We start from the raw sequence: 14,469 nt of genomic DNA, 5'->3' as shown, positions 1-14,469 counted from the left end.
CCATCAGGTTTGATGATATCCTACTGGATTCAGGTTATTTGTCTAGATGAGTGGAGCAGTTACTTTTCCAGATGAGAATTTATATTGCAGTCCTGCCATTAAAAAATATAGTTGTAATCATATATATATATATTTTTGGTATCATTAATGTGCAATTACATGAACAACATTATGGTTACTAGACTCCCCCTATTATTAAGTCCCCCCCACATACCCCATTACAGTCACTGCCATCAGCATAGTAAAATGCTATAGAATCACTATTTATTTTCTCTGTGCAATACTGCCTTCCCTGCGCCCTCTCCTATATTATGTGTCCTAATCGTAATACCCCTTGGTCCCCCTTATCCCTTCCCTTCCCACCCAACCTCCTCAATCCCTTTCCCTTTGGTAACTGTTAGTCCATTCTTGGGTTCTGTAAGTCTGCTGCTGTTTTGTTCCTTCAGTTTTTGCTTTGTTCATATACTCCACAGATGAGTGAAATCATTTGATACCTGTCTTCCTCTGTCTGGCTTGTTTCACTGAGCATAATACCCTTTAGTTCCATCCGTTGTTGCAAGTGGTAGGATTTGTTTTCTTCTTATGACTGAATAATATTCCATAGTGTATATGTACCACATCTTCTTTGTCCATTCATCTACTGATGGACACTTAGGTTGCTTCCATTCCTTGACTATTGTAAACAGTGCTGCGATAAACATAGGAGTGCATATGTCTTTTTCAAACTGGGCTGCTCTATTCCTAGGGTACATTCCTAGGAGTGGAATTCCTGGGTCAAATGGTATTTCTATTTTTAATTTTTTCAGGAACCTTCATACTGCTTTCCACAGTGTTTGAACTAGTTTACATTCCCGCCAGCAGTGTAGGAGGGTTCCCCTTTCTCCACAACCTTGCCAACATTTGTTGTTGTTTGTCTTTTGGATGGTGGCGATCCTTACTGGTGTGAGGTGATATCTCATTGTGGTTTTAATTTGCATTTCTCTGATGACTAGAGATTTGGAGCATCTTTTCATGTGCCTGTTGGTCATCTGAATTTCTTCTTTGGAGAAGTGTCTGTTCAAATCCTCTGCCCATTTTTTAATTGGCTTATTTGCTTTTTGTTTGTTGAGGTACGTGAGTTCTTTATATAATTTGGATGTCAGCTCCTTATCAGATATGTCATTTATGAATATATTTTCCCATACTGTACAATGTCTTTTTGTTCTACTGATGGTGTCCTTTGCTGTACAGACACTTTTTAGTTTGATGTAGTCCAACTTGCTCATTTTTGCTTTTGTTTCCCTTGCCCCGGGGAGATATGTTCATGAATAACTTGCTCATGTTTATATTGAAGGGATTTTTGCCTATGTTTTTTTGTAAGATTTTTGTAGTTTCATGACTTACATTAAGGTCTTTGATCCGTTTCAAATTTACTTTTGTGTATGGGGTTAGACAGTGATCCAGTTTCATTCTCTTACATGTAGCTGTCCAGTTTTGCCAGCACCATCTGTTGAAGAGACTGTCATTTCCCCATTGTATGCCCATGCCTCCTTTATCGCATATTAATTGACCATATATGTTTGGGTTAATATCTGGAGTCTCTATTCTGTTCCACTGGTCTGTGGCTCTATTCTTGTGCCAGTACCAAATTGTCTTGATTACTGTGGCTTTGTAGTAGAGCTTGAAGTTGGGGAACGAGGTCCCCCCCACCCCTTATTCTTCCTTCTCAGGATTGCTTTGGCTATTCGGGGTCTTTGGTGTTTCCATATGAATTTTTGAACTATTTGTTCCAGTTCATTGAAGAATGCTGTTGGTAATTTGATAGGAATTGCATCAAATCTGTATATTGCTTTGGGCAGGATGGCCATTTTGATGATATTAATTCTTCCTAGCCAGGAGCATGGGATAAGTTTCCATTTGTTAGTGTCCTCTTTTTGTTTATGATTTTTATTTTAAACTTTCTTTCAGGATGATTGGTGAGTTCAGTTTCATTTGGCCCTTTTTGTGGGCTTTGTGAGATTTTTTTTGGTCTGAACCAGGTTTCTTTGATGTTTCATAATTCTGTGTGCCGCCCTCTAGTGCCTAGAAGCTCTAGGCTCTGGAGCTGCTCAGCCCCTAGAGTGAGGTTGGGGATCCTAGGGGAGCAGTGCTGATGCCTGAGGGGAGGAAAGATCTGTTTCCTGATTCCCGTCTGTGGTCCCTTTTTCTAATATCAGAGCCAGTGGACCGAGCACACAGGTGTAAGCCTCTGTGCTTTGCATCTCTTGCTGTTGTAGGCGGGGCCTCCCTCTGGCTGACCCGACACCAGTACAGTGACAGCAGGTTTGTGAACTGGTGTTGGCAGGTTAGGAGGAAGGCGCAGCAGGCTGCGTGTCACAGTGAGGGGACCTCAGAGCTGAGTAGACAGCCAGGGGGATGCAGCACCTGAAGTTCCTCAAAGTTCCCAACCAGCTGGGCAGATCTCACCCAGACAACCTTGTCCAGATCTCCCCTCCCCTGTCCAAACCCCACCCCTTCAGCAGCCTTCTAGCTGCTAGGAAACCTCTCAGACTGCCTGCCTCTCTTTTGTCCCAGACCAGCCGTGTGGATCTCCATCTTCCACAAACGGCCGTAATCTCAGTCTCTCAAGCACTCCATCTGTCCCAGCTCCCCAGCCCCGCCAACCTCCAGAGCACCACACCATGTAGTTTTGTGCTCCAAAGCAGACCTCCAGGTCTGGGTGTTCAGCAGTCTTAGGCTTCCACTCCCTCCCCACTTCGTTTCTCTTCCTCCAGCCAGCCAGTGAGCTGAGGTGGGCAAAGGGCTTGGGTCCTGCTGGATCAAGGCTTTCATACGTTACTCTGTTTCATGAGCTCTGTGCTCTGTTCGTGAGGTCTGTATGGAGTCCGGTGCAGCCTTCTTTCCTCTTCCTGTTTTAGGGCTAGTTGTATTGACTATATTTTCACACCATATGTGGTTTTGGGAGGAATTCTCTGTCCCACCTCTCACACTGCCATCTTGTATCCTACTCCTGTAGTTGTAATCTTAATAACTATTGCTGAGAACATTTATATATTCATACATCAGCTTTTATTGTAATTAAAATAGGCATACCAGCTTAAAATTAGACTTAACAAAAACTTTAAGCCACAGGGCATTTTAGAAGTCCTCTACTTCAGCCATCATATTTTTTCTTTAAATCATTGTGGCATTTTGTGATTAGAGGTAGTTGATAAAATATAATTTGTTTACTTTTGTTTTACATTTAAGAAAGATTTATTGAATAAATTGAATATATATACATTTTTTTTTAGTGTATAGACTTCATATGACAAAATTACATTCTTAGGATTTGAGGATTTAGGATTTTAGGATTTGAAAATTATATACCATGGCATATTGGTGCCATTTTTGCTGTAGATGTTGCTTAGTGGAAACCTCATAGCATTAATTTCTGTATATGAATATCAGGTAGTTTGAGCTACCTTCATGTGATATTTCTCTATTCTCATTATTCATGGATTCTGTATTTGTGAATCTGCCTACTTGGTAAAATTTAGTTGAACCCTAAAATTGATACTCATGGTGCTTTTGTGGTGGTTTGCACACATGTGCAAGCTGTGAAAAAGCATTACCGAATGTGCATGTACCCAGCCAAGGTCAAACTAGGTCATGCTCTACTTTATTTCAGCTGTCAAACTGTGACCTTTTCTTGGGCTACTTAATGTCACTTTTTTTTCACATTTCTATGCTTTTGGTGATTTCACTGTTTAAAATGGCCCACAAGTATGCTTACTGAATGTTATCCCATGTTCCTAACTGCACATATTCTGTAATGTGCCTTATTTAGAAAATGCGTGTGTTAAGTAAGTTTGTTCAGGGATGTCTATTGGCCTTGGGTTGTATGTTAATTAATCAACAATATATATTGAGGAGTCTTTAAATAGAAGCATACAAAACCAGTTTTTATTGAGTGGTTGAGTGTGACCAGAGGATCACAGGAACCTAAACTCGTATTTTCCCTAGAAACAGTGTGGTTCACTTTTTGCTAATCCAGTATTTGCTGTGACTTTATAGAACATAACTACAGCAAATAATGAGAGATGACTATTTTGATTTAAATTTCAGTCTATCTTTGATTTGAAATGTCATCAAGCCAAGTTAAAATTGGTAAAATATAATGTTGTTGCTATATCCATGTTCCTTGTTTTGTCTTTTTTTCATTTTTTATTGTAGATCAATAACCTTCCCCTAGTTTTTTCCTTGACTTACCTGTTACGTCTATTGAAATCACGTTGCGAAGCTTTAAAAAAAGCAAACTATCCCTTGAGATTGATATAATTGATCTGTCGTGCATCATGGGTATTGGAATTTTTCTCAGCTCCTTGGTAATTCTAATGTGCAGCTGAAAACTCCTTTTCACTAAAGTGGAAATATTTAAGTGTGCAATTACGTGAATTGAATAAGATGTAATGCATCTCCTTGGACCAGATTTAGAGCTCAGAGAATGGTAGACCTTTTAAAGTTGATAACCTCTGGAGAGACCTTTAAGAACCAAAGTTGAGACTATGAAAATGTTTATATATGTTTTTGGCTGTCTATAATTGTAGTTCTATCAAAGAATATCCATTTCCTGTATGTATCAGAGTACAAGATATATTAACTGCCTTATCAGTTTTAGTGAAATCTCTTGTTTGGTGGCTGTTTTACAAAAGAAAGTATCTGCTACTTGAGTTCTTTGTGGAGGAGGATTAGTGAGCAGAATACATTAAGATGTGGCTGCTTGTGGTCTTCCTGGATGTATGTTACAAAGCTGAATGATTCTACAGTGCCTGTTGTGTATCTGGATTTACAGATTTCCTATCATGAATCTTTGGAGTTGAATATGAATAATTACAATCCCAAGTAGCTTGGTTTTGTTGTTTTAAATAATCTTAGGAGCCCTGTATTAAAATACAAATAGCTGTTGGAATGTTATTTTTGTTTTTAGTCTTTTAACCTTCCTTAAGACCATTATTGTTGCTAGCCCTTGTATCTCCCTTGTAAGGGCTGTGCTCAACTTTTTTTTCAGTCCATTAAAATCACTGAGCCATGTTGTTAATGGTTCTGCATCCTGAGTCTATCTACCCTGTCTTTAGGTCGAAGTGGACATTACTGCAAATGTGTACCTTCTGTCAACATCCTTTACTTGCTTGGAGTACTTAGTATTTTGATGTTTGGGTCATTTTAACAATTTCCCATCTTTTCAATGTGGTTTTTTTTTTTAATTTATCTAGCAGGTTTAGTTAGGCCTTTCACTATTTGTACTGTCTTTCTGAATTCAAATTTTACCCAAAATCCATTTTAATTCTTTAGAACTTTGTACCTGATATCTTGGAGCCACCAAACTTTGCCTCAGTCCTCACAGCTTTACTGATTTTACTTACCTTGTGTGCCCTCATAGCATGTTTTGCCTCTTTCATAGGATTTCTAAGTTCTGCCTTGTATTTGTTATAAAGGTACTTTTTCTTTTATTAGGCTTTTAACTCATTGAGAACTGTATGCTTTTGGAAGTAATTCTGAATAAATAGAGATTCAAGTACTTTTTTCAAAATAGGTCAGAAGTGATGAAAACATTGATTTTTTTTTTCTTTTTTTTTTTGCTCTATCTCTGAGTCCTTAATGTTTATCTTTTGCTTCAGCTTCTCCATTGGCCCAATTAAGAAACCAAAGAACTGAGTTGAATAGGGAGAAAGTATATATATAGTATTTTTTAATTAGTGTAAATTTCCTGTTAATTATATGTCTCTCAACTAGATTCATATTTGTCTGGTAATTCTTTAACTTTGAAGAGACTTTTAAAAACTCAGATAAAAGTCTTGTTTCTTTTCCTGACGGTGACAAATTTTTACTCTTATAAAACAAATTGAAGCTATTCTGAAAAAATTTAGTGTTTGGTATTTTTACTTTGAACAGTTAGATATGTGTGTGTGTGTGTGTATATACACACACACACATGAGATAATCTGCTGTCTACGTTAAGCACCAGGTCCTAAGCATATTGCCTTGCTCTTTGTGTTAAAAAATGTCCCTATAACTATTAAATGTGATTCTTTTTTTTCTTTCTTAAGTTAGTGACTCTAAGTAGTATTATGTAAGTTTCCACCTCATATTGTCAAAAGAAAGTATTGAAAGAATCCCTGAAATCACAGGCTAGCACAACTGAGCACAGTGAGGAAGGAAACACATATTTGAGTTATCAAAGGGACTAACCAGAAATGTTAAGATTCATAGTTTTAAGATTTTATTTCTGCTAATGGAAGTCTTCTTTTTAAGTAGTGCTTTGCAATGCATAGGGGTATAATATTTTGTGTACTTTAAGTGGGTAAGGGGAAGAAAGAAAATTGTTCATGCTGAGTAGATTCCCTCAATATTATTTTTAACTAAAAATGGAAATTTACTTGCTTTAGATAAGATATAAAGCAATAATGTAAGTTATGAGCCTTTTTGGCTTCATAGTGGTAATTTGTTCATTTGGTTAAGTAAAAAATTTTGTACTAAAAATAGCTTTGTACAGTATTCCCCCTTTATCTGCAGTTTCACTTTTTGTGATTTCAGTTACATGCAATCCAGAAGCATATGATTCTCCTTCTGACCTATCATCTCACCACATAGGCGTGTTTATCATCTTCCATCATTAAAAAAAGAAGGGTGAGGACAGAACAGTAAGATATTTTGACGGAGAGACCACATTACTTTAATTACAGTATATTATAATTCTATTATTGTTAATCTCTTACTGTGCCTAATTTATAAATTAAACTTTTTATCATAGGTTACATGTGGAAAATAATGTATTATATGTAGTGTTTGATACCCTCTGCAGCTTCAGGCAACTGGAGTCTTGGAATGTATTCTTGCATGTAGTCAGACTACTGTATTCAGTTTTTTGGAACATGTTTTAAACCATTGTAGGTATGTAGGGGTATGTATTGTTGCTCCAAAAGAAGGGGGTTCCCCGCTCTGGGCAAGTTCACTCTGAATTTGATGCGACCAAATAAAGACAGTAGAAAGTTGGAGGTTAAAAGGGGCTTATGCCCTGTTTATTCTCATGGCAGTAGGTGGAGCACTGGACTCCCATCCTTCCCAGCTATGTACAAGAAGCAAGCCCAAATGCATTCTGGAGGCTGGCTACAGCCTCTGCCCCCCAGCACTGCCTCCTTGGTGGTCCCATCTCCTGCTGTTTCTCCCTTGCACTGGGGCTCCACTGGTAGCTCTGGCAGCACCTCCTCTTGCTCCAGCATGGGACTGTGTGGCTTCTCGTTCCTGCTACTCTCTGCCTCCTAAGCTTGTCCCTTCCCTGCTTCCATCACTGTCTCCCCACCTTCCTGGCCACTAGCACCAGGAGGAACTCTGGGCAGGTCCCTCTGGTGACTGGCGGAGACCTTACCAGTTATGTCCAGGCGCTTGTATGTTTCCGCTCCACCTCTCCCCTCAGTAGGTATTCCCAGACTGATGGGTGGAGCGGGGCCTGCTGAGAGCACCCGGTAAACATCCTTCTTCCAATAGGTATGCAAACAGGCTCTTTTATGTATATACAATGGGTGATATTAAAGCCCTGTGAGAATCCTGGTTGTAAATTTCCTGTTTTTCTATATGTGTATATAGAAAAACACTGCTCACATTTGATTAAGATACATCGTCATACAAGTCTTAAAAGGTAATATAAAATGCTTAAAACTGTAATGAGTATATACATCACATAATACTACAGAAAGGTAATTGTAGGTATGTATGATTGAATTAGACTGAACAGTATGTGAGGAACCTGCATATGGCTTTAACTTGTGAAAAAAGTAGTATAATGTGGGTTCTGGAATTTTGGAACTAAAAGAAACCAGAGATAATTTAATTTTTTTTTTTCTAATAATGAAAACATGGTCCCAGTGGTTAGGTAATTTGCCTAGGTTTATAATACTGCAATATAGTAATTTATAAGAAAATGTATTTTGTTCTTCAGATGACCAAAATAAATTTCTCAGATATATTTGGTCTTTCTCCACAGTTCTGGAAAACACCTCAGCCTGAAAGGTGAAATGGGTATTTTGTTATGTTAATGAAGACTGGGACCCCACCCAAGTGTTGGGGTGGTTGCCAGGAGCACCAACCATGTGATTAGAGGGTGGGAACTTCCATCCCCCAACCCCTGGGAAGGAAGATGGCAGAGGTCTAGAGGTTGAATCAGCCAATGGCCAGTGACTTAGTCATACCTGTAATCAACCCACAATAAGAGCTGTTTTGCTCTTTTGCATCCTCCTTCCCTGTTAGGAGAGTTTCCATGCCTGGGAAACCCAAAATGCTTCCACATGCTACGGAGCCAGGCAAGGATAGAAGAAGGTCCTTTATACAGGACCTTGCCCTATGTATGTTTTCATCTGGCTGTTAGCTTGTATCCTTTACTAAACTGGTAAATGTGTTTTGCTGAGTTCTTTGCTCTGTTCTAGCAAATTAAGCCTATGGGGAGGAGGTTGGTGAGAACCTTCAGTTTGAAGGTGGTGGGTCAGAAGCACAGGCAACAGCCTCAGGCTTGTGACTGGCTTCTGGAATGGAGGGTATGGAGGTCAGTCTTGTGGGGCTGAGCCCTTGGGGAATCTGGTACTCTGGGCAGATAGCATCAGCATTGAGCTGAATTCTCAGGTATCTGCTCATGTTCAAGAATTGCTTGGTGTCCTGCTTGGAACCTCCCCTACCACAATACATTGGGATTGGGTTTGGAACCCAAACAGAGTTGGTGTCAGAGTAGTGATTTGCTGAAATATAGACACTTAGGGTGTACCTGTAATTCATGAAATGCCCTCCCTAAATTCAAGTATTTGTAATTTATACTTTCAGATAATTCTACTAGACAATAGAAATGTTCTCAAAGTATCTGTAGTATCCATTTTATTTATCTAATATAAGTTCCATTACAAAACTAGATTTTATGTTCACTGAAAAATGTTGAACCCAGAGCAGTAAAAATTGCAATAACACAGCACACCTTTTTTTTTTTATTATATAACTTAACACCTAAGCCACTGCTCTAGTGACCTTGCAGGTCTGTCTCCCTGTCCCCTGACACCTCCGCCAGAGGCCTTCTTCTCCAATCAGGTCCTGGTCACTAGTCCCCCCTCCCACTGTAACCAACAGCACACACACTCATTGCTGGCAGGAACAGAGTAGCTCAGCATGGTGCCTCAGGCAGGGCCTGGGAAATAACACAGCATATCTTTAAGTATGTATATTTGTTAGAAGAATGTAACAACAACAGTGCTAATGCTCAGTAAGTTATAGATCATCAAATTTGTGTTCCTTTGGCTAAATCTACAAGAAAGAAAGATCTGTCCAACTAAGATCCACCTAGTTTTATGGCTTTAAAAGAATCTTATAAAGTCTTTTTAAGTAACAAAACTTAAAAGCTAAAAGCCCTGAAGCTGTCTTTTGGTATTAGAGAGTTGAGCGTCAGTATTTGTTCTACCAGCATGTCATGATCTGATTAACCATCATTCTGTACAACCTTTTTACCATTATGAGCTGTATGTGACTGCTTCCCTCACCCAATTTTACGTTATTCTTTAGGATTAGTTTTCAAGAATGGTGCTACTTAATCAAAGAATCCATATTTTCTTGCTCTTCCAGTATTTGATGACAGTGAATGAATTTGGTCATGCAAAAGGAGCTCACCAAAAATGATAGAGAACTACTTTGCTTTGCGGGGGTGCCTTTAAAATGAGAAGCTAGCAAGTAAAACCACAAGAAGTACAGCAGAAATAAGAGAGCAAGTTTGGTATAACAAAATCGAAGGGAAAAGCTCTTAAATGAAAGATTTGTGAGTGATAAGTCAGTGAAATAAGACCCTCCGATCTAATAAGCAAGTGGCATTGAACTTTGAGAAGCTTGCAGGATTGAAGCTTAAGTGAATGAATCAGAAGACAAGTAGAGGCACTGGGGGTATTGGCTGAGTCCAAGGAGTTGGACCGTGAAAAAAAAGGAAGTAATGGACAGAAGCAGATAAAGGATGACTTTTTGTTTTGAAACAAGGAGAGACCCAATTGGTGACTGAAAAGAAGGGGTTACAGAATGGGAAAAAGTGAAGTTACTGAAAACCAGATTATTAATTGTGAGAACAAGATTCTGGATGGCTTGATAAGGAATGAGGTCCAGAGAGATGAGAGGATTTTTGAGAAGGGGAGAGAATCTCCTTTCTCTGGGACTTAAGTGAAGGACCAGAGATTGAGTATAGGAACAGTGTGATTTTTTGTTTTTTCTCTTTTAGTTACTGGCTGAAAATAAATTGCTGGTTTACATTATTTTGCATATTTAGCATTTTTGCTGAAAAGAAACTTCAATAAATTTTGGATAACACTTGGAATAAATTTCGTAAATTTCAGCTGAGAGGAAAAACTGAAGTTTGTTATTTAAAAATATTCCTCAAAAGCAAATGGAGGTGATACATATTTTCATTTGCTTTCTAATAAAGTTGACTGGGGAAAACATAATTTTAGGATAATCATCTTTTATTTCCTTTCATTTCTCATCTTTTTTATTGTCATCTATGAATTTTAACACTGCCTAAGTATTTATTTGAAACTTTACACTTCTAAAAATATGTTTACCTGCTGGCACCTTTCATTCTGTCTGAATCATAACAATCTGAGGTAGATATTTAATTATGCAAAGAGTATTAAAATACCAGATTATTTATCCAAAGTTGCATATGTCATATACTCCTGGGAAGCGGGTATTGAGTTTTCCAATTAAATACAGCCTTTATAACACCTAATTACACTATTATGGTTTATGACCTGCTTATCTTTTGAACAAATAAGTAACAAATTCTATTATCCTAAGTCCTAATTCTTGTCTCTTGTGATAAAGCTGCAGTTTGATGAGTAGATCAAACTTTCTATGCTTTGAGGACAATACCAGACATTCAGCATATTTATTAAAGGCTTGATATGTGTCAGACTCTCCATTTTCCAGTATATAACGTGTTTTTTGCTTTATAACATTTTGTATGCTGAGCGACTTATTAATACTTACATCTGGATATAGCCCAGCCTAGCGAAATCTGAGGTAAAAAATTCTGACGTATACCTTTACAAAGATAAAAACCCACATTTAAATAGTCTTCCACATCAAATAAAGAAAAGAGGGTTCCCCTTTCTCCACATTCTCACCAGCATTTGTTGTTCTTAGACATTAGTCATTTTTTATAAATGTTTTCTATAAGTGCTAAAATAATTTTTTTTCTCTAGTTATTATGGCAGTGTTTTAAAAATGCCCTATAGACCAGTGAGCAGGTAGGGAACTATTAAGTACTCTAGATTTTTTTCAGGAAGAGAAAGAGATTTAATGCAGTTAATTGGTTGCAAGGAAGTGATTAGGACTAGAACTGCAAAAGGGAGAAGAAGGTTGGAGAGGAACAGTGTGGTTGTTACCCAAAGATCTGGTGGTTGCTACTACCTGCAGCTGGAGCCAGAGAGTCTATAATTGTTACTAAGCTGCTTGGTGGCACCCTGGGTTACTGCTGCTGGTAAAACTACATTCCTGAAACTGAGCAATAACTCAGGAGATCAACTTATGATTTTTCCAGAGTATACACCTGCCTGCACTTGACTTCATAGGAGATACTTTCAGTTGGAGGTGTTATCGGAACCAGAAAAATAGGGAGAGGAGGAATGCATTTTTCTCCTACTTTGTGATTTTTTCCAGTATCTCCCATGGCCAAACTGATGACAAGGGAGTCTGGCAAAAGTAGTTGGCAGCCTTTTATTATTTGCTTGATCTGCCCATTATTTTGAGAAATGTTAATAATAAGTTTCCTTCTGGATGGTTTAAAGATGGCAGCATGAGAGGTGAGACAGGCATCCTCTTAAATTGCATACAATTACTACAACCAATCCTAAAAGAGCAACAGAAAAGAAGGCTGCACCAGACTGCATACACCTGGAGAAAAGGAGAGACCTCATGGAATAGGGTAACATACCAAAGCTGTGACCTGGCTGGAACCAAGTCCTTCCCCCACCCCAGCTCGCCAGTGAGAAGAAGAGAAACGGACCAGGGAGGGAGTGGAGGCCTGGGACTGCTGAACACCTAGCTCTAGAGATCTGCTCTGGGAGCACAAACCTACATTGCATGATGCACTGGTGATTAGGGGGTTGGAAAGCTAAGACAGGCAGAATACCTGGAGAGACTGAGATTCTAGCTACTTCTGGAAATCAGGGATCCATATCTGGCTGCTCTAGGACAAAAGAAAGTCAGGCAGTTCGAAAGACTTCTAGCAGTGAGAGGGCTGCTAAAGGGGCAAGGATTGTACAAAGTGTACTGCTCAGGAGAAAGGAAAGGTAAACAAAACTGTCAGTGCACTCTGCCCAGCAGGTTGGGAACTTTCACGATCTTCAGGCGCTTCAGCCCCCTGGCTGGCAACGCAGCTCCGAAGTCCCCTACCTGATATGCAGCCTACTGTACCTTCCTCCTGGTCAGCCTGCATCTGGCTCACAAATCGGCAAACCCTGCCATGGCATCAGGCGAGCCAGAGGGAAGCTCCGCGTACAGCAGCTACAAATGCAAAGCATAGAGGCTTATACTTACGTATGCTTGGCCTACTGTTTCTGGGAGTGCAGACAGGCATAGCAGGTCGGAACCAGGAAGCAGCTGTTTCCTTCCCCCAGGCAACAACACTGCTCCCCTGAAACCGCTGACATTTCTCCAGGGGCTGAGTAGCTCCAGATAGTAGAGCTTCTGGGCACTGGAGGGTGCCATATGAAATGACAAATGAACCTGTTTCAAAGCAAAACCCCACATACTCCAGAGAAAGAGTCAAATAAAACCAATCTTCTGAATCTTCCTGAAAGAGATTTCAAAATAAAAATCATTAACATGCTTATGGAGGTGCAGAAAAATATTTGAGAACTCAGGAATGAATTCCGGTCAGAGATCCAATCATTATGGAACACAGTATCAGAAATGAAACATACAATGGGAGGTTTTAAAAGCAGATTAGATACAATGGAAGAGAAGATAAATGAAATTAGAGAAGAGAAATACAAAGAAGCAGAGGAACAGAGAGAAAAAAGAATCTGTAAGAATGAAAGAATATTGAGAGAACTGTGACCAATCCAAACGGGACAATATTGGTATCATAGGTGTACCAGAAGAAGAAGAGAGAGAAAAACGGATAGAAAGTGTCTTTCAGGACGTAATTGCTGAAAACTTCCAGTTTGGGAAGGAGATAGGCTCTCAAGCCATGGAGGTGCACAGATCTCCCAACACAAGGGACCCAAGGAAGACAACAGCAAGACATATAAAAATTAAAATGGCAAAGATCAAGGATAATGACAAACTATTAAAAGCAGCCAGAGAGAGAAATAAGATCACTGTATACAAAGGAAAACCCATCAGGCTATCTTCAGACTTCTCACCAGAAACCATACAGGCCAAAAGGGAGTGGCATGATACATTTAATGCAATGAAGCAGAAGGGCCTCGAACCAAGAACACTTTATCCAGCAATATTATCATTTAAATTTAAAGGAGGGATTAAACAATTTTCAAATAAGCAAAAGCTGAGGGAATTTACCTCCCACAAACGGTCTCTACAGTGTACTTTGGAGGAAGTGCTATAGAGGGAAGTGTTCATAAGGTTTAATAGTTGTCACCACAGGTAATAAAACCACAGTAAAGAAAGTAGAACGATTAATTACCAAGCAAATGCAAAATTAAATTGACTACCCCCAAAGTCAGTCAAGGAATAGATAAAGAGTACAGAATATGATACCTAAAAATACAAAGAATGAAGGAGAGGAGGAAGAAAAAAGAGGACAAATAGAAAAACTTTAGATTGTATTTGCAATAGCATACTAAGTGAGTTAAGTTAGATTCTTAAGATAGTAAGGAAGTTAACCTTGAACCTTTGATAACAATGAATCTAAAGCCTGCAGTGGCAATAAGTACATACCTATCAATAATCACCATAAATTTATTTATTTATTTATTTTTTAGATTATTATTTTTTATTGAAGGGTAGTTGACACACAGTATTGCATTAGTTTCAGGTGTACAACACAGTGATTCAGCATTTATATACATGATAATTCTAGGTACCAGCTATCACCATACCAAGTTGTTACAATATTTTGACTATATTCCTTATGCTATACATTACATCCTGGTTACTTATTTATTTTACAATTGGAAGTGTGTATATTTTTTGTGTGTGTGTGTGAGGGCATCTCTCATATTTATTGATCAAATTGTTGTTAACAACAATAAAATTCTGTATAGGGGGGGTCAATGCTCAATGCACAATCATTAATCCACCCCAAGCCTAATTTTCATCAGTTTCCATTCTTCTGAAGCATAACGAACAAGTTCTTACATGGAGAACAAATTCTTACATAGTGAATAAGTTACATGGTGAACATTACAAGGGCAGTCATCACAGAAGCTTTTGGTTTTGCTCATGCATTATGAACTATAAACAGTCAGTTCA

At 38.7% G+C, this 14,469-nt stretch overlaps 1 protein-coding gene across 2 annotated transcripts in view; it reads left to right on the top strand.

Annotated features, from left to right (window-relative positions):
• UBE2W (ubiquitin conjugating enzyme E2 W) overlaps nucleotides 1-14,469 on the top strand; it is a 64,440-nt gene that overhangs the window by 8,179 nt on the left and 41,792 nt on the right. Inside the window, exon 2 of one of the 2 annotated variants that reach the window (XM_036997962.2) lies at nucleotides 6,556-6,648. The exons of the other annotated variant lie outside the window; for it this stretch is intronic. The gene's annotated coding sequence lies outside the window, so the exon portion shown is untranslated. The remainder of the gene's footprint in view (nucleotides 1-6,555; nucleotides 6,649-14,469) is intronic. 2 annotated transcript variants of the gene reach the window in all.

The sequence above is a fragment of the Manis javanica genome, chromosome 2 (assembly GCF_040802235.1).
Source record: "Manis javanica isolate MJ-LG chromosome 2, MJ_LKY, whole genome shotgun sequence".
In the NCBI taxonomy this organism is placed as follows: Eukaryota; Metazoa; Chordata; class Mammalia; order Pholidota; family Manidae; genus Manis; species Manis javanica.
Note: the sequence above shows the minus strand (reverse complement) of the source record. Positions and strands in the feature narration are given on the sequence as shown.